This window comes from Oncorhynchus clarkii, chromosome 2, assembly GCF_045791955.1.
Source record: "Oncorhynchus clarkii lewisi isolate Uvic-CL-2024 chromosome 2, UVic_Ocla_1.0, whole genome shotgun sequence".
In the NCBI taxonomy this organism is placed as follows: domain Eukaryota; kingdom Metazoa; phylum Chordata; class Actinopteri; order Salmoniformes; family Salmonidae; genus Oncorhynchus; species Oncorhynchus clarkii.
In genome coordinates this window covers 36,900,209-36,920,248 of record NC_092148.1, presented here as the reverse complement: position 1 = coordinate 36,920,248, position 20,040 = coordinate 36,900,209, and the positions used below count along the sequence as shown (strand labels likewise).

Genomic DNA, 20,040 nt, shown 5'->3' with positions numbered 1-20,040 from the left:
TGAAATAATCTTTCTGTAAACAATCGTTGGAAAAGTGACTTGTGTCATGCACAAAGTATTTGTCCTAACCGACTTGCCAAAACTATAGTTTGTTAACAAGAAATTTGTGGAGTGGTTGAAAAACAAGTTTTAATGACTCCAACAGTGTATGTACATTTCCGACTTCAACTGTGGTACCTTAATTCTGCTCAAAACGTTTTACTACCATGACTGTGTTTATTCTTCTAGAGCTGCAGGGTTCTTCAATTCTGCTCCTGGAGACCCATAGGGGGTGCATACATTTGTTCCAGCCATATACCAATATCTGATTTAACTAGCCAATCGACCAACCCTTGATACATTGAATGTGGTGTTAGTAGTAATGGACAGGAACAAAAGCCTGCACACCTTGTGGCTCACTAGGACCAGGATTGAAGATCACTGTTCTAAAGAAAACATAGAACGAGAATATGCATCTGAAGAGTATGGGGGTGTTTGTCACACATGACTGTTTTTGCCGACCCTCTCCATGTTGCCGCTCTCTCCCTCGGGTCTGTTGTCGTTCACCTTCCTCCACTACACACTGGCCTTCACCTCTGTGGTGCTGTTCTACATCTACTACACCCAGCCTAAAGACTGCACCGAGCACAAGGTCTTCATCAGCCTCAACCTCATCTTCAGCGTCATCATCTCCATCCTGCCCAAAGTACAGGTATTGTTGCGGTTTCATTGCCCACCTCAAATTAAGGAACAGTTTTAGCAATTATATCAGTAATTATTGATACAATGTTTGGTAAGGGAATGCTATTAGTCAGTTTTTGTTGATAACGGTGTTGACAATTGTGTGCATTGCATGATGATGAATTTGTTCCACTGCATACATGTGTTTACCAGTACCTATGTTTTTGTGTCACATGAAGACCAGGCCCAGTTTCTACAGAGTTGTTGTCATTGTTTATAGTTGTTTTTACTTTCTCCCTCCAGTTTATGTTTATATTTGCTTTCCAAACCACTGCAGCACTGAGTGTTGCCTACTGGTGAGTTTGGCAGACTTTGGTAGTTCACTCACCTTCCCCAACTTGTTACATTTACTAGGTCCTGGGGTTGTTTTCTTGTTAAGTCACATAGTCAGGAAAAACTCCTGGTCCTACTTATGGCCCATGCTTGTACTTGTGCTTGTAATGGGTCAGTGGAAAAGCTCAGACATGTGTTGGAGTGTGTCAGTCTGCACGTAATTGTTGTAATTAATAGACACTTGGCATATCTGTTGTGATAATAGGTTTAGAGTCTGTTGCCTTCCTCAAGACTGCAGGTCTCTTTACGTGTTTTTTTCCTTCCCCATAACTATCCTACATTCTATGGCTGATTTGCTGTGTCTGTCTCTCTCAGACCGTAAGTGTAACCCCAGCCTGCTAAGTTTGGTGTCAAATGTCAGCTCCAGCGAGCCCACACCCACCAGTGCCCCAGGACAGGTGCAGTGGTGGGATGCCCAGAGCATTGTGGGTTTGGTCATCTTCCTCTTCTGCACTCTCTATGCCAGGTAGCTAGCTACTCCAATTTGGATCCATATCATGGCTGATTATTTAATTGTCTATTTAATTCTCTGATCTTGATAGATCTCCCATGCTGACCCCTGGTCTCTCTTTTTGTATCTCTTTTTCTCTCCCCACCTCTCTCTCCCCTTCTCTCTTCTTTCTCCCTTTCTTTATGTCTGTCTCGTTCACATTTTCCATTCTCTTTCCTGCCCTCCCACACCTTATTAGCTTTGCTTTACCTTGGGGTGCTTTTAGTTATTCTTTTGTTTTTTTATCCTCATGTTTGTTGTGTAGTAAATATTTAAGCTTTGATTTTCTTATTTGTTTCCTGTGAAGCACATTGTGTTGCATTCCATGTCTGAAATGTGCTGTACAAATAAAGCTGGATTTGATTTGACTCCCTCCCCCTGGGTGTTGCTGGACATACGTTCGTCCAGCAACACTCAGGTGAACAAGCTGATGCAGACCGAGGAGGGCGGGGGTTATGGAGGAGAGGGCGAGGTAGGGAAGGACGATGTGCGACGGGCTGTGAATAATGAAGGTGAGGGGGTCACCTACAGCTACTCCTTATTCCACTTACACTTCTGCCTGGCTTCCCTCTACATCATGATGACACTCACCAACTGGTACCAGTAAGTACAGCAACAGCTGACCATCAGAGCTACAGCTCTATAGAAATGTTAGAACATTTTACAATATTTCTAGGTGTTCTATTAGGTATGTTGTGTATGTATTCCTTGTCAGTTTGAAAGCCATGGGATCAGGAGGGATATTTCTTTGGGTGAATCACAACAGCCTTTGTGTGAAAGCTAATGCGAAAGCAAATCCCTGATAGGAAGCATTAATCCACCATATTGCTCTGACCTCTTCTGTGTTTTCAGATCAGCCTAAATGAAGGGGATGAGACAAGGATAGAAAGCCTCTATAAAGATACACTCTTTAAACGGATACCTTCTCCCTTCATTCCTCAGGCCAGACACCACCAGCCAGGCCATGCAGAGCAGTATGCCAGCTGTGTGGGTGAAGATCAGCTCCAGTTGGCTGGGCCTGGGCCTCTACCTCTACCCTGCTCACCCCGCTCATGTTTCCCGACCGAGACTTCAGCTGAACAGCCCCCCATGGTGTGTGTTGGGGGGGAGGGGGATCTGAGTCTGAGCCCTCTTACTGAAATAATGTAATATGTACACATCCTGATTAAAGCTCACTGGTCTGTGAAGTATCAACCTAGCCCTTGCTCTAACTACATATTTCTGAACCCTGGAGGTCAGTTGTAATACCCCCTACCTACCCCACCCTAAGGCTTAGCTCTCTACCCCAACAATGCCTGATTAACGTAGGGCCTACCTGAACGATAACTGAGCTAAACGACTACCGCCCCGTAGCACTCACTTCCGTCATCATGAAGTGCTTTGAGAGACTAGTCAAGGACCATATCACCTCTACCCTACCTGACACCCTAGACCCACTCCAATTTGCTTACCGCCCAAATAGGTCCACAGACGATGCAATCTCAACCACACTGCACACTGCCCTAACCCATCTGGACAAGAGGAATACCTATGTGAGAATGCTGTTCATCGACTACAGCTCGGCATTTAACACCATAGTGCCCTCCAAGCTCGTCATCAAACTCGAGACCCTGGGTCTCGACCCCGCCCTGTGCAACTGGGTACGGGACTTCCTGACGGGCCGCCCCCAGGTGGTGAGGGTAGGCAACAACATCTCCACCCCGCTGATCCTCAACACTGGGGCCCCACAAGGGTGCGTTCTGAGCCCTCTCCTGTACTCCCTGTTCACCCACGACTGTGTGGCCACGCACGCCTCCAACTCAATCATCAAGTTTGCGGACGACACAACAGTGGTAGGCTTGATTACCAACAACGACGAGACGGCCTACAGGGAGGAGGTGAGGGCCCTCGGAGTGTGGTGTCAGGAAAATAACCTCACACTCAACGTCAACAAAACTAAGGAGATGATTGTGGACTTCAGGAAACAGCAGAGGGAACACCCCCCTATCCACATCGATAGAACAGTAGTGGAGAGGGTAGTAAGTTTTAAGTTCCTCGGCGTACACATCACAGACAAACTGAATTGGTCCACCCACACAGACAGCAACGTGAAGAAGGCGCAGCAGCGCCTCTTCAACCTCAGGAGGCTGAAGAAATTTGGCTTGTCACCAAAAGCACTCACAAACTTCTACAGATGCACAATCGAGAGCATCCTGTCGGGCTGTATCACCGCCTGGTACGGCAACTGCTCCGCCCACAACCGTAAGGCTCTCCAGAGGGTAGTGAGGTCTGCACAACGCATCACCGGGGGCAAACTACCTGCCCTCCAGGACACCTACACCACCCGATGTCACAGGAAGGCCATAAAGATCATCAAGGACAACAACCACCCGAGCCACTGCCTGTTCACCCCGCTATCATCCAGAAGGCGAGGTCAGTACAGGTGCATCAAAGCTGGGACCGAGAGACTGAAAAACAGCTTCTATCTCAAGGCCATCAGACTGTTATACAGCCACCACTAACATTGAGTGGCTGCTGCCAACACACTGACTCAACTCCAGCCACTTTAATATGGGAATTGATGGGAAATTATGTCAAATATATCACTAGCCACTTTAAACAATGCTACCTAATATAATGTTTACATACCCTACATTATTCATCTCATATATATATACTGTACTCTATATCATCTACTGCATCTTTATGTAATACATGTATCACTAGCCACTTTAACTATGCCACTTTGTTTACATACTCATCTCATATGTATATACTGCACTCAATACCATCTACTGTATCTTGCCTATGCCGCTCTGTACCATCACTCATTCATATATCTTTATGTACATATTCTTTATCCCCTTACACTTGTGTCTATAAGGTAGTAGTTTTGGAATTGTTAGCTAGATTACTTGTTGGTTATTACTGCATTGTCGGAACTAGAAGCACAAGCATTTCGCTACACTCGCATTAACATCTGCTAACCATGTGTATGTGACAAATAACATTTGATTTGATTTGATTTGAACCGTTCTGTGCTGGCTCAAATACATTATTTTCTCATGATCCTTTCCAGCAAGGTTCCAGAAACTATGGTGGATGCATATTCAGGTCAGTACAGCGCAGGCTTGGCTTGGCTCAGTTTGGCTCAAGAGTGTGAAAATGATACTACAGTGCTCTCAAACCCCAACCTTAGCCCATTTAACTCTGGTGCTACACCATGCCCTGTCCCAAAAGACATCTGTGTCTCTACTCCATCACTAGCCCTGTTTCTGGGTCTTCTATATCCATAGTCATGGGTCAGATACATGCTTGTATCTGCAGTGAGGAGACGTATTCTGATCCGATACAATCAATCTCTTGGGAGCAGTTTCTCGGACACAGATTAATCATAGTCCTGGACTAAGAAGCTATTTCAATTGAGATTTTTCATTGACCATGGTTTTTAGTCTCGGACTAAGCTTAATCTGTGGCTGGAAAACCGTCCCTTGAAGTCTACAGGGGTTTAGGTGAGGAAGTGGGATTCTGAACCTCGCACTTCTGCTCTGAGAAATGCCCATATGTTGCCACGAACGATATGTTGGTGTTTGATAATATTTATAATGGTTATAATTCAATGGATATTGCTTTCAAATTTGATAATTAGGAGTTGTTTGGCAATTCTTGCACATTTCATAATTTCATGTCAGATTTATTTACCTCTTAATGGATATGAAGTTTCCCAATGTGACTGAAATGAGATCAATGTGTTTAACTCGTGGTGAAAAGATTGGTGTGCTTAAGAGATGTGAAATGTTGCTTATGAGGTGAAATGTAGAAATGGGTGGTCTGTTGAAGAATCTATAGTAAAACAACTTTTGAGTATTGTGAATTACATAATTTAAAAGTTAAATTGAAGACAATAATTCAATTCTGATATACATTAAAGTGTACAAAACATTAGGAACACATTCCTAATATTGAGTTGCATCCCTTTTGCCCTCAGAACAGCCTCAATTCGTCAGGGCACGGACTCTACAAGGTGTAGAAAGGGTTCCACAGGGATGCTGGCCCATGTTGACACCAATGCTTCCCACAGTCACCACCCACATTTGGGTGGTGACCATTCTTGATACACACGGGAAACTGTTGAGCATGAAAAACCCAGCAGTGTTGCAGTTCTTGACACTCAAACAGGTGCACCAGGCACCTGCTACCATACCCCGTTCAAAGGCACTTCAATAGTTTGTCTTGCCCATTCACCTTCTGAATGGCACACACACACACAATCCATGTCTCAATTGCCTCAAGGCTTAAAAATCCTTCTTTAACCTGTCTCCTCCCCTTAATCTACACTGATTGAAGTTGATTTAACAGGTGACATCAATAAGGGATCATAGCTTTCAGCTAGATTCACCTAGTCAGTCTGCCATGGAAACTCAGTGTATTGTACAGTATATGTTGCATGTGGGCGTAATGTATTATGGTTCATTGCCCATACAGATGAATTGACACAAGCATGATTTCAAGTGATGATCCTTAAGTATTGCATGAAGAATTATCAATGGTGTTTTTGAGAACAACAACATTGAGTGCCATTTTATATTAATGCATTTCAAAAAGAACTACTTATAGATACAAATTCAAACCTGCACTAAAGTGGCTTCCACATTTTGTGTTAAATGATGGTGAGACAGTAGCATGTCACAAGGAGTGGCTCAACTAATTTCATAGTTTGATTATAAAGGTACTGTATCTGCAAATTCTCTTTTTCAAAAAAATCCTCAATATTATTTACAAACATCTATTGTTTACTATCTATAATACTTTCTTCACAATTGCAGTAAGATTAGTTCTCAATGGTGACCACTAGGTGGAACTGAAGTTCCTTCAATCATATTGTTTTCTTTACTGTTATCAGATACCATACTACACCGGAGACTGCAGTACACTACAGAAATGGCATAAGGATATTTTCTAATCAACAGACTAAGGTTGCTCAGAGCTTTACCCTGTGCTCTGAGAAACTTGAGAACTGCGAAGAGCGAACGTGATGTGACCAATAGGCCTGTCCTCTGTGAATGTTGTTGATTGTACAGTATGCCTTTGATCCTTATTGACACCAAAGGTCTCTTTTATCTTGGTAAGTTCACCAGAGGGAGAAAGCCTGATTATCTATTTGCTGGGTCTATGATAACATTTCCATCAAATTGCTACTGTAAGGGGACCCCACGGTCCTCACAGAACAATCAGAGATTAGACTGAGGAGGCACTGGGGATGGATGGGGACAGAAGAGGGCCAAATGGGGACATTGCATCTTTTTACCGGCAATTGTTTGATTTTCATTGCTCATGTTAAAACAAAACCTGAAGTCACTGAAGGTTTCTGAGGAACATAGGACTTAAATTACACTGGCATAGATATAATATTTCGTTTTTAGGTACCAGTTGTGTAAAAGTAGTCCCAATTGGTGATCGCTTACCCTTGATTTTATTATTTTATTTATTTAACACTTAGGCAAGTCAGTTATGAACAAATTCTTATTTACAATGACGGCCTACCAAAAGGCAAAAGGCCTCCTGCGGGGACGGGGGCCTGGGATTAAAATAAGTAAATACAATATAAATATAAATATAGGACAAAACACACATCACGACAAGATAGACAACACAACACTTCATAAAGAGAGACCTAAAGACAATAACATAGCAAGGCAGCAACACATGACAAACACACCATGGTAGCAACACAAAATGGTAGCAGCACAACATGGTACAAACATTATTGGGCACAGTCAACAGCACAAAGGTCAAGAAGGTAGAGACAACAATACATCACACAAAGCAGCCACAACTGTCAGTAAGGGTGTCCATGATTGAGTCTTTGAATGAAGAGATTGAGATAAAACTGTTCAGTTTGAGTGTTTGTTGCAGCTCATTCCAGTCGCAAGCTGCAGCGAACTTAAAAGAGGAGCGAACCAGGGATGTGTGTGCTTCGGGGACCTTTACCAGAATGCGACTGGCAGAACGGGTGTTGTATGTGGAGGATGAGGGCTGCAGTAGATATCTCAGATAGGTGGGTGTGAGGCCTAAAAGGGTTTTATAAATAAGCATAAACCAGTGGGTCTTGCGAGGGGTATACAAAGATGACCAGTTTACAGAGGAATATAGAGTGCAGTGATGTGTCCTATAAGGAGCATTGGTGGCAAATCTGATGGCCGAATGGTAAAGAGCGTCTAGCTGCTCGAGAGCACCCTTACCTGTCGATCTATAAATTATGTCTCCGTAATCTCGCATGGGTAGGATGGTCATCTGAATCGGGGTTAGTTTGGCAGCTGGGAAAGAGGAGCGATTCCGATAGAGGAAACCAAGTCTAGATTTAACTTTAGCCTGCAGCTTTGATACAGTTGAAGTCGGAAGTTTACATACACTAAGGTTGGAGTCATTAAAACTTGTTTTTCAACCACTCCACAAATTTGTTGTTAACTATAGTTTTGGCAAGTCGGTTAGGACATCTACTTTGTGCATGACAAGTAATTATTCCAACAATTGTTTACAGGCAGATTATTTCACTTACAATTCAATGTACCACATTCATCTGTACAAACAATAGTACGCAAGTATAAACATCATGGGACCACGCAGCTGTCATACCGCTCAGCAAGGAGATGCGTTCTGTCTCCTAGAGATGAATGTACTTTGGTGCAAAAACTGCAAATCAATCCCAGAACAACAGCAAAGGACCTTGTGAAGATGCTGGAGGAAACAGGTACAAAAGTATCTATATCCACAGTAAAACGAGTCCTATATCGACATAACCTGAAAGGCCACTCAGCAAGGAAGAAGCCACTGCTCCAAAACCGCCATAAAAAAGCCAGACTACAGTTTGCAACTGCACATGGGGACAAAGATTGTTCTTTTTGGAAAAATGTCCTCTGGTCTGATGAAACAAAAATAAAACTGTTTGGCCATAATGACCATTTCCTCCATTTTGGAGGAAAAAGGGGTAGGCTTGCAAGCTGAACAACACCATCCCAACCGTGAAGCACCGAGGTGGCAGCATTATGTTGTGGGGGTGCTTTGCTGCTGGAGGGACTGGTGCACTTCACAAAATAAATGGCATCATGAGGGAGGAAAATGATGTGGATATGTTGAAGCAAGATCTCAAGACATCAGTCAGGAAGTTAAAGCTTGGTCGCAAATGGCTCTTCCAAATGGACAATGACCCCAAGCATATTCCAAAGTTTGACCTTTGTTTTGGAGGTGTTCAGATCAAGGTTAAGGGGTAGAGAAAGCTTGTTGGACACTAAGAAAACTTTGTTGTAGAGCATTTAGCACAAAATCCAGGGAGGGACCAGCTGAGTATAAGACTGTATCATCTGCATATAAATGGATGAGAGAGCATCCTACTGCCTGAGCTATGTTGTTGATGTAAATTGATGTAAAGACTTCTTTTGGCATTACTCAAATTAAACCACCTTTTAATTGATAGTTTCAGTTGAACCTATGCCTTAAATATGACAATTGTCTGACCAGTGATGCTTCATACATTGTTGTGCTATTGTGGTATGGCCTCTGGTAAGGCCCCTCAAGCTGTGACTTTGACTGTTGTCTGGAAATGTTGATTATGTCCATGACAGCACATGACTTGAGTGCTTGGTTAACCCTAATTATAGTTTTAAAGGGTGTTTGCTTTTCAGGTATATGGGATGACACTAGACAAATTTCCATAGAACGCTTTCTGTGTTTAAAAACATTGCCGCACAAGGGTGAAGCGCGCAAGTTGGTGGCAGAACAAGGAGTTCATATAGAATGCCAGCAAAAAAAAGAAACTGTTTACGTGCTGCTTATGAGTGCATTTCACACTACTTTTGGATTATAATTAGATTTTAAGGCTCATATAAATGTCCTGCTTAATATAACTTATGTGTCATCATCGCAAATCAACTGCATTATTCTTTAAAAAAACACTTCACCTAGTATAATGGCTCTTTGGCTAGCTTTTGCTACAGCCTGTCAATGAGCGTTAGCATTCTAGCTAACAACTGCTGCATCCAAAATAGTTATTTTGCAACGATCACAACCAAATATAATCTTAACGATTGTTCAAGCAAGAATCAAAACATCATTGCAAGCATATGAGAACCCCAAAAAGTTATTTTGTTTAGAAGTAATAACATAAATCTAGGCAATGTTGAATGGGCACAGATGGCGTTCTTACTGCCGGGCTTGACGTCAGTGTGTTGCGTACTGGAAAGGGATCTATTGACCCAGGTTTATCCGACAAAAGCAATGTTGCAACAACAACAAAAAATCATTGCGATTTGTAATGGAAATGGCAGATGTAGAAATGTTCTAAAGATTGAATAGATTTTATCCGTTCGGCAGAGGTGTATTTTTCTTTTGTCTAACTTTCTTAATGTGACAAATGATACTGGAAACACTGTTTTTCAAAAAATGTATATTCCTGGATAATTTAAGGTAGGCCTACACTGGGCACTTGATGTTATCTCATTCTATAACACTCCACTCCACATTTGATTATAAATGCCTACTACTTGCAAAATCCATTTATTCAACTATATAAAAACAAAAAATACAATTATTTGCAGGAAAAATGTTGTCTTGACTTTCAAGAATGTTTGAATTTCTTCACATTACAATTTGAAGTTTCACCATCAAATTGTTTTAGCTCTAGATATAGGTGGTACAAGTTACTGTGGCAATGAGTAGACACATGAGAAGTATTAGAATATGGCAAACATGAGAAAATTCTTGCATTTTCATGCAGGCTTTTGCGGACTACCTGAGATATGAAACAGATAGGTGGTAGGGCATACAGCCTGTCACCACTTTATTAATGCTCAATTTAATGATAATAAGGAATAAGGATAATGGAAACATTTAAGGATAATGGAAACCATTTAAGGATAATGGAAACACTTCAACCACATTTTTATTCCACATTGTAGGTTTTTTGCGGAAAAATGTTTTTTCCCCAAGGTGTGATGTCATTACGTCCAGCTGTTTTGATCGACACAACAGTTCAATTGAAACGCACTGTGACAGGCAATTGTCATATTTAATTTCTATGTGAACATTCTAAATGTAGACCAAAAAAATCAATGGTCAAGTTAATGGAAAAAAAGGTATTGACAATCTAAACCGGTAAATGTAAAGAACATAAAGGTCCAAGGCAGATGTTTTTATCTCAATATCAAATCATTTCTGGGTGACAATTTATGTACCTTGCTGTGATTATTTTCAATTAAAGATGCACTATGCAGAAACCGCTCTGCCATTTCCTTGTTGCAAAAATTCAAATAGTTCGCCTCATTTCCATTTATGTGACAAAACAAGCAAGTATATTGTATAGAATCATTGTACTATCGAAACCGTTGTGAAATATATTTTCTAAAACCTAAAATATTGTATTTTTAACTGTTTGAAGCTGGTATACAAAACCGAAAGTAAGACACAAAACAAAACTTTTGAACAGGAAGCCTAGAAAAAGTGCACAATAGAACAGATCTAATGCTTCTTAGACTTGTTTTCAATGAGAATGACAGATCTATAATTCACACATTTCTGTGTGAAATTAGTCGAGTCGTCCAAAAAGTTACATATTGCACCTTTAAAATGGTCTAAAAGAAACAAAAATAGCGTCTTAGCAATTTCTCAAGCAAGAATTTTGCTTGGATTGAGTGAGTGAGATGTCTGAGTGGGGAGAGTAAAACTGGAAACAAGCTGTTATTGGCCGAGAGGTTTGGAACTTTCTTATTTTTCTGTTAACAAATTCATCAGGCAGGGCCAAACTCCATCCCACCAAAACAGGCTGAAATTTCAGGTGGTTTCTTCAAACAGCTCTTACACTAAAATCTACTGTCATAATTTTCACAATTTCACAGTATTATTCCAACCTGACTGCACTGAGCCTTTAAGTTGATATTCCCTTCTCATAGCATTTTCATTGCCACAAAAGCATCTGAGAATGAAATCCTTCCCATACGGGAAGATTTTAATTGCCAACATCATTATGAATTTTCCCATAAAACACAGTAGTGTGTTGTATATTTTAAGTGGGTCTATCTACTGTAGATCTAACCCATTTGGCCCACTAGATGATGGATATAGAGATTAGTCTGGTCTGTGCTGGTCTTTGTGCTCTATGTTCAGCCAGGGACTGAGACAGGTCCCTTCTCGCCTAGCTGGCAGACAGGGCATGTTGACTTTGGCTGCTCCTATCACAGACTCCAGTTGACACAGCCTGTGAGTCCCTAGGACATTCTGCCTCTCGTCACTGCCCCTCTCCCTGGCTGACTTCCCTCAGCTTTCAACTGGTCACAAGGTTTATGCATTGTGTCACAGGCTATTGCGAAAAGAGTTCCCAAACATGTAAAGAGTGGGGCCAAATAATCAAGGCTAGACGACTATAGACAGACACACAAAGTATGACGAGCGTTTTGCTTGGATAAAGCTGAACTGAAGATTGGATAAGTTGTGGTATGTGTAGGGTTACTTATGTGAGGACTGTTAGGCAGAAGCTCATCCTACCCTCACTGTTGAACGTATAGTACTGCTGGAAAACAGAGTGAACACAGTGTTTGGCAGAGTAGAAGTTACGTGTCGTCAGTCAGTGTAAGTGCACACTGGCCTTGACACATGCTCAGCGGGTCAACTGTGCAGGGGGTCTGTCAGGTCCTATGTCGTCACACACACACACATGCATACACAAACTTGTACAAAAACACAAATTCCTGTTGACTGTCACTACACTTCATTTCACCCTCTCAGAGCACACAGAGTCATTGCAGACAGTCTCTGATGTGAATAGCAGCAGGATATTCTATCTTGACCTATTCTTCTACAAACCTCTTATGGCCTTTCATTCTTGGCCTTTCATTCTTAATTGCTTCAGTCTCGCAAGACACACTGTAAGGTTAATAAAAATAACAGTCCTCGAGTTCTGGAACCTCCTGTAAACCTCTACACTGTTTCTCCTTTCTGTCTCCCTCATTCTTCCGAGTAAAAAATGTACAGTGCACTAGTCTCAGAGCTTGCTGTGCTCTCTTCCTGCACAGAATAAAACTCCCACTCAGTTCAGCTTCAGATGGCTCATCCTGGCTCTCTAGCGTGCTTGCTTTCTTTCACAGAAAAACTCAACTAAACCAAAGAATAAACATCAGATACACCTATACATATTAATCATCACCTCATAAACTCCAGCTATTTAAAATGTCAACTCTAGTAGAGCTGTAGTGTACAGGGGAACCATATTCTCAATGACAATGCATCTCAGATGGGCTGAGATCTTCTCCATATTCCCTTCCCTCTAATGCTTCACCGGCATAAATCCCACCTTCATTTCCTGGTGGGATAATTGGTGTAATTTGAATGATAGATAGCATAACGAAGCATTCCGTGGTAATCCCGCACCGTGCTTGGTTGAGCATCATGGCTTTGTTCATTACAGACTGTTTCCCAGTTACTGCGCCCCCAGAGAGTGATTGTCTGTCCTTATCTAATGTAGTTAGAGAGACTCTCTCAGCCAAGCTTAACCCAGGGAGCTCTCCTCCTTTTCTTGCAATTTAGATCAAGCATGCACAGGGGTCTATTCAGAAGAGGGAAACAATATAAACCGTTCAGTAGGAAATACACTGCGTATACCAAACATTAGGAACACAGTTCTACAGCTGCACCATCGAGAACATCCTGACCGGTTGCATCACCGCCTGGTATGGCAACTGCTCGGCATCTGACCGTAAGGTCAGAGGGTAGTGCGTACGGCCCAGTACATCACTGGAGCCAAGCTTCCTGCCATCCAGGGCCTATATAATAGGCGTGTCAGAGGAAAGCCCATAAAATTGTCAAGAGACTCCAATCACCAAAGTCATAGAGTGTTTTCTCTGCTGCCGCACGGCAAGTGGTACCGGAGTCTAGGACCAAAAGGCTCCTTAACAGCTTCTACCCCCAAGCCATAAGACTGCTGAACAATTAACCAGATGACCATCGGACTATTTACATTCTTTACAGACTCTACAAGGTGTCGAAAGCATTTCACAGGCATGTTGGCCCATGTTGACTCCAATGCCTCCAACACCCAGCAGTGTTGCATTTCTTGACACAAACCGGTGTGCCTACTACCATACCCCGTTCAAAGGCACTTCAATATTTTGTCTTGTCCATTCACCCTCTGAATGGCACACATACACAATCCATGACTCAATTGTCTCAAGGCTTAAAAAGCATTATTTAACCTGTCTCCTCCCCTTTATCTACACTGATTGAAGTGGATTAAACAAGTGACATCAATAAGGGAGCATAGCTTTCACCTGGATTCACCTGGTCAGTCTATTTCATGGAAAGCGCAGGTGTTGTTAATGTTTTGTATATTTAAAAGAACAAATAGGATTTTCTGTAAGGTAGCATAGGGAATTGTTTGCTCTATTCATTACATTTCTATCTTCAACATTCATAATGTTTCACCTCACCAAATCAAATCAAATCAAATGTTATTTGTCACATACACATGGTTAGCAGATGTTAATGCGAGTGTAGCGAAATGCTTGTGCTTCTAGTTCCGACAATGCAGTAATAACCAACAAGTAATCTAGCTAACAATTCCAAAACTACTACCTTATAGACACAAGTGTAAGGGGATAAAGAATATGTACATAAAGATATATGAATGAGTGATGGTACAGAGCGGCATAGGCAAGATACAGTAGATGGAATTGAGTGCAGTATATACATATGAGATGAGTATGTAAACAAAGTGGCATAGTTAAAGTGTCTAGTGATAAATGTATTACATAAAGATGCAGTAGATGATATAGAGTACAGTATATACATATACAGTGCCTTGCGAAAGTATTCGGCCCCCTTGAACTTTGCGACCTTTTGCCACATTTCAGGCTTCAAACATAAAGATATAAAACTGTATTTTTTTGTGAAGAATCAACAAGTGGGACACAATCATGAAGTGGAACGACATTTATTGGATATTTCAAACTTTTTTAACAAATCAAAAACTGAAAAATTGGGCGTGCAAAATTATTCAGCCCCTTTACTTTCAGTGCAGCAAACTCTCTCCAGAAGTTCAGTGAGGATCTCTGAATGATCCAATGTTGACCTAAATGACTAATGATGATAAATACAATCCACCTGTGTGTAATCAAGTCTCCGTATAAATGCACCTGCACTGTGATAGTCTCAGAGGTCCGTTAAAAGCGCAGAGAGCATCATGAAGAACAAGGAACCCGCCAGGCAGGTCCGAGATACTGTTGTGAAGAAGTTTAAAGTTCAAGGGGGCCGAATACTTTCGCAAGGCACTGTACATATGAGATGAATAATGTAGGGTATGTAAACATTATATTAGGTAGCATTGTTTAAAGTGGCTAGTGATATATTTTACATAATTTCCCATCAATTCCCACCAGACACCAGACTTAGTTAACAGAGCTTGTCTTCTACAACTTATCATTGATCTTCATCAGAGTTTTCTCCTATGCAGTCTTTTTTAAATGTCAACCCTTATCTGTTGGATTCATTCATTGTGCAAGATAGTCAGTTGGAATTTTTCATATCATGAACTCCATTTTGATGTTACAGAAAAACAGGTCCATTAACAAAGATCTCCTAAGGACAGTTCACAATCTCCAGCCACATCATATTGATTTGGATAAGACCCCTGACCACCACTAATTACATAATGACTGGGAAAGCCTGTCTGATGAGTAATTGCATTTTAAGTGTGGAATCCAGGCACATTGAATTACATTGCACAGAGGGGGAGCTAATTCAGTTTAGGCCCTGCTGGCATATGTATTCTGGAAACATTTAGATCCCAATTAGGCCTTTCTAGGATGAGAAACCTGGCGCTAGGTTAGGGGGTGGGAGGGGGCTGCCTGGTAGATAGGGTGTGTGTCAGGCCCATCATCTAGATTCACTTTGACAGGGAGGCCCAGTAGGACTGGTCCAAAACTGTAACTCATCCACCATGGGTTCTGCTGAAGGCATACTGATTGGGTATCAAGGAGAGCTGTAACCAAGTCATGCATTTTAATTTCATACTTATGCTTTTACTATATTTCCATTGGTTCTGTATTTCCTTCCTCCGCTCTCCTATCCCCTGTAGATCCTGTGTGTTTGCCTGTGTGTGTGTAACGTGCGCGTGTTCATGTGTGTGTGTGTTGGCTGCAGTGCAGTACAGATCTCTCTCTAGTGCTGGCAGGCAATGAGTGCTGTGTGCAGGCTCTGGCCAGCTCAGAGGAGCGGCTAATGTAGTTATATAACAGGCAGTACAGCTGGCGTCTGCTGTGAGCTGAGTGCCAGGCCAGCCCGGTTACGTAAGCCTGTCAGAGTCATATTATAGCAGCACGGAGAGCTCACACCACAGTGTGTCCCTGCTCCAGCTTCTGCTGCTCCCGCCATCTCTTGTTCTGTCTATCGCTCCCTCCTACTCTGTTTCTCTTCCTCCCTACTGTCCTCCCTCACACTATTTTTCCCTCCCTTCCTCTCTGTCCTCCCCTCCCCTCTCTTTCTGCTGAGGTGCTGTTCTGGAGTCAACTGAGGGAACAAAGGCTGAACACGCTAGATGATGCAGATGCATAGACTTAACATGGCTCAGGGGGGTTTAGTGCACAAATGTATTTTATATAAACATCAAGACTGCACGCTATTGCGAGAGAAAAAACAAGCAAGCGTCTCCTCACCCCCATGGCTTGTCTGCGTCACCATGTCGCCTTTTGATGTGACTTTTGAAGTGACAGGGGCAAGCGTGCCATGACTCACCACCTAAGAGCTCTGATGTCCACTGATCTTTAAACGTCTGGTTGGCCCCATGCAGGGCCGTCCATCTACCTTTACTGACCAGCACTGCCATCCAACACTATGGGAACCACAACAATTAAGGGGTGGCATGGGTCGCATTTCCTGAAGTCCCCTAGTATGGAGTACTAATGTGTGGCCACTGCCCAGTGCCCAACTACTACGGGAAGCATGGGTTACACTTTAAGGTCCCCTTGGTATGAAGGGAAGAGAGGCAAGCTGTGCGGAAGAGTGGTTCAAGAGTTACAGCTATTGTTGTTGGGTATATGGTTATATGCTAATCTATGCACACTTAAGTAGTTATAATTTATAGTGCAGACCAGAGCTAGACCAGAGCTAGTGCAAACCAGAGCTAGCTAGCTACACCCAAGACCAGAGCTGGACCAGAGGTAGTGCAGACCAGAGCAGTAGTTGTGGTCAGTAGTTGTGGTGTTGGAGTCATTAGTTGTGTGGTTCAATAGATTTGTGGTCATAGTTGTGTTATTGCTGTCAATAGTTTTGGTCAGTAGTTGTGGTATGTAGTTGTGTGGTCAGTAGTTGTGGTCAGTAGTTTTTGTTAGTAGTCATCAAATCAAATCAAATGTATTTATATAGCCCTTCGTACATCAGCTGATATCTCAAAGTGCTGTACAGAAACCCAGCCTAAAACCCCAAACAGCAAGCAATGCAGGTGTAGAAGCACGGTGGCTAGGAAAAACTCCCTAGAAAGGCCCAAACCTAGGAAGAAACCTAAAGAGGAACCAGGCTATGTGGGGTGGCCAGTCCTCTTCTGGCTGTGACGGGTGGAGACTATAACAGAACATGGCCAAGATGTTCAAAGGTTCATAAATGACCAGCATGGTCGAATAATAATAAGGCAGAACAGTTGAAACTGGAGCAGCAGCATGGCCAGGTGGACTGGGGACAGCAAGGAGTCATCATGTCAGGTAGTCCTGGGGCATGGTCCTAGGCCTCAGGTCCTCCGAGAGAGAGAAAGAAAGAGAGAAAGAGAGAATTAGAGAAAGCACACTTAAATTCACACAGGACACCGAATAGGACAGGAGAAGTACTCCAGATATAACAAACTGACCCTAGCCCCCCGACACATAAACTACTGCAGCATAAATACTGGAGGCTGAGACAGGAGGGGTCAGGAGACACTGTGGCCCCATCCGAGGACACCCCCGGACAAGGCCAAACAGGAAGGATATAACCCCACCCACTTTGCCAAAGCACAGCCCTCACACCACTAGAGGGATATCTTCAACCACCAACTTACCATCCTGAGACAAGGCTGAGTATAGCCCACAAAGATCTCCGCCATGGCACAACCCTAGGGGGGGCGCCAACCCAGACAGGATGACCACATCAGTGAATCATCACTTTTGATCAGTAGTTTTGGTAAGTAGCTGTGTGGTTGTGGTCAGTAGCTGTGGTCAATAGTTGTGTTCAGTAGTGGTTAGTAGTTTTGGTCAGTAGTTTTGATGCTGTGGTCATTCATTGTGTGGTTCAGTAGTTGTGTGGTCAGTAGTTGTGATCAGCAGTTGTGGACAGCGGTTTTTGTCTGACTTGTTGGGGGAGTGGTCAAAACAGCAGTTGTTTCAACAACAAAAAAGCAGAGGTTACGCTTACTAAACAATCTGTAACAATAATAATAATAATTTATAGTGCATAAAAGAGCTAGACCAGAGCGAGTAAAAACCCTGAGCTAGCTAGCTATGACCAGGACTAGAGCTGGACCAGAGCTAGTGCAGACCTGAGCAGTAGTTGTGGTCAGTAGTTGTGTGGTTTAGTAGTTGTGGTAAGTAGTTTTGTGGTTGTGGTCAGTAGTTGTGGTCAGTTGTGCTATGAAACTAAATAAATAATACACTCTGACACTCAAAACTTATTTGCTAGATTCATGATAGCATTGTTAGACAAAGCAAGGAGAGTGACTTTCAAAATGTGATGTTTATTTGGAATTTGCAGCTGTTTTTGTTAATGAATCTGCTAGCATCTAACATGACTTACTGCATCTTTAACGAAAGCCATTGATGCGGTTTCTAAACTAGCTGTACCATTTGATTGGAATAAGATATTTTTGTTCTGAGTTCAGATTTGACAAGCAGAGAAGTTGATGAAGATTGCGTACCCTTTAACTTTTTGGAAAATTAATCAAAAATGATCTGTTGTTTATAAAAAGTTAGAGGAAATGTTATTGCGACCTTCAAAACAGCTGTATCGTTTTATCAGTAGACTATTATTGATTTGAATTTTATTTAACTAGGTAAGTCAGTAAGAACTTATTCTTATTTACAATAACAGTGGGTTAAGTGCCTTATTCAGGGGCAGAACGACAGATTTTTACCTTGTCAGCTCGGGGATTCGATCTAGCAACCTTTCGGTTACTGGCCCAATACATTTCTGTTCTGACTTCAGATTTGAAAAGCAGAGAAGTAGAGGAAGATTTCATTCAATTTTTGTCTAACTACACTGAACAAAAATCTAAACGCAACATGTAAAATGTTGGTCCCATGTTTCATGAGCTGAAATAGAGTAGAAATTTTCCAGACACACAAAAAGCTTATTTCTCTCAAATGTTGTGCACAAATTTGTTTACATCCCTGTTGGTGAGCATTTCTACTTTGCCAAGACCAGTGGAGGCTGGCGACTTGAACAATTGAGGAGGATGGGAGACTCACGGTATAGGCGCAGAACACATGGAGTGTAAACACAAAGTGTGTTTAAAAAAATAATCAAAGACTAATTATTTTAACCTAAAGCATTTATTAAAGACATGTACAGTACAATATTATGGGGAAGGGGTATGAGAGGGCTACTTACACAGTGTTGGAAAGGGATTACAGCAGTGATTGAATGAGGCAATAGTTGAGTTCAGAGACTAGACCAGTGCAGGACAGGATTTTACTGGGAAGACAAAAAACAATAACACAAGACACTACACAGTGGGAATAAAAGAGCTAAGAATGAGTTAATCCAAGCAAGGAGTAAAATCGTTGATGTGTAATAATGTCATTGTGTATGTGATTGACTCTACATATAGAAATTACATAAAATTGATAGCAGTACTCGCAGTGCTTGGAAGGGAAACATTCAATGTGCCAGTGGATGAGGGGGCACATGAGACGTTGTGGCTTCACTTCATGTCAGGAGAAAGTTGACAATGGTAGTGGAGTGGAGTAGTTATCACCTCTTAATCAGGGAACATGGAGGGATTTAGCAGTAAATACAAATAGCAGATACAGTTGAAGTTGGAAGTTTACATACACTTAGGTTGGAGTCATTAAAACTTGTTCAACCACTCCACAAATGTATTGTTAACAAACTATAGTTTTGCCAAGTCGGTTAGGACATCTACTTTGTGCATAACAAGTAATTTTTCCAACAATTGTTTACAGACAGATTATTTCACTTACAATTCACTGTATCACAATTCCAGTGGATCAGAAGTGTACATACACTAAGTTGACTGTGCCTCTAAACAGCTTGGAAAATTCCAGAATATGATGTTAAGGCGTAAGAAGCTTCTGATAGGCTAATTGACATAATTTGAGACAATTGGAGGTGTACCTGTGGATGTATTTCAAGACCCACCTTCAAACTCAGTGTCTCTTGGCTTGACATCATGGGAAAATCAAAAGAAATCAGCCAAGACCTCCACAACTCTGGTTCATCCTTGGGAGTAATTTACAAACACCTGAAGGTACCACGCTCATCTGTAGACACCA

General features: G+C 42.0%; 1 pseudogene; it reads left to right on the top strand.

Annotated features, from left to right (window-relative positions):
• The first annotated feature begins 508 nt into the window (after positions 1-508).
• LOC139377354 (serine incorporator 1-like) lies at positions 509-2,622 on the top strand (annotated as a pseudogene).
• Positions 2,623-20,040: the final 17,418 nt, after the last annotated feature.